The sequence below is a fragment of the Physeter macrocephalus genome, chromosome 10, assembly GCF_002837175.3.
Source record: "Physeter macrocephalus isolate SW-GA chromosome 10, ASM283717v5, whole genome shotgun sequence".
NCBI classification, from domain to species: Eukaryota; Metazoa; Chordata; class Mammalia; order Artiodactyla; family Physeteridae; genus Physeter; species Physeter macrocephalus.
In genome coordinates this window covers 72,386,180-72,386,599 of record NC_041223.1, presented here as the reverse complement: position 1 = coordinate 72,386,599, position 420 = coordinate 72,386,180, and positions in this window count along the sequence as shown.

Genomic DNA, 420 nt, shown 5'->3' with positions numbered 1-420 from the left:
GCCGGGGAACGGGGCAGGGGGCGCGGAACGCGAGCGCAGCTCCGCGGAGGGTACCCACCGGTCAGTGCGCGCCCGGCCCCCGCCCCCGGCGCCGCGGCCGCGTAGCCGTTCCAGGCGGTGTCCACGCCGCCGCCGCCCCGCGCTCTCCTCGCTCGGGAAGCTGCAGGCGCACGTGTCCCCCGGGGCGGGGCGAGGCAGACAATGGGGCGGCGGGGGAGGGGAGCGGCGCGGAGCCCGCGGACCTTTGGTCCACCTGGCCGGCGGGACTCGAGTGCGGGAGTCCCTCTTGAGAGACTGGGTCTCCCCGGCCGGACAGTGGGAACTCCGGGGCCCCGCGCCTGCGTGGCTTCCCTTCCACGGGAACCTTGGGCGGAGGGAGGGGCGCCCGGGGCTAGAACGAGGAAACCCCGGCTGCTGTTG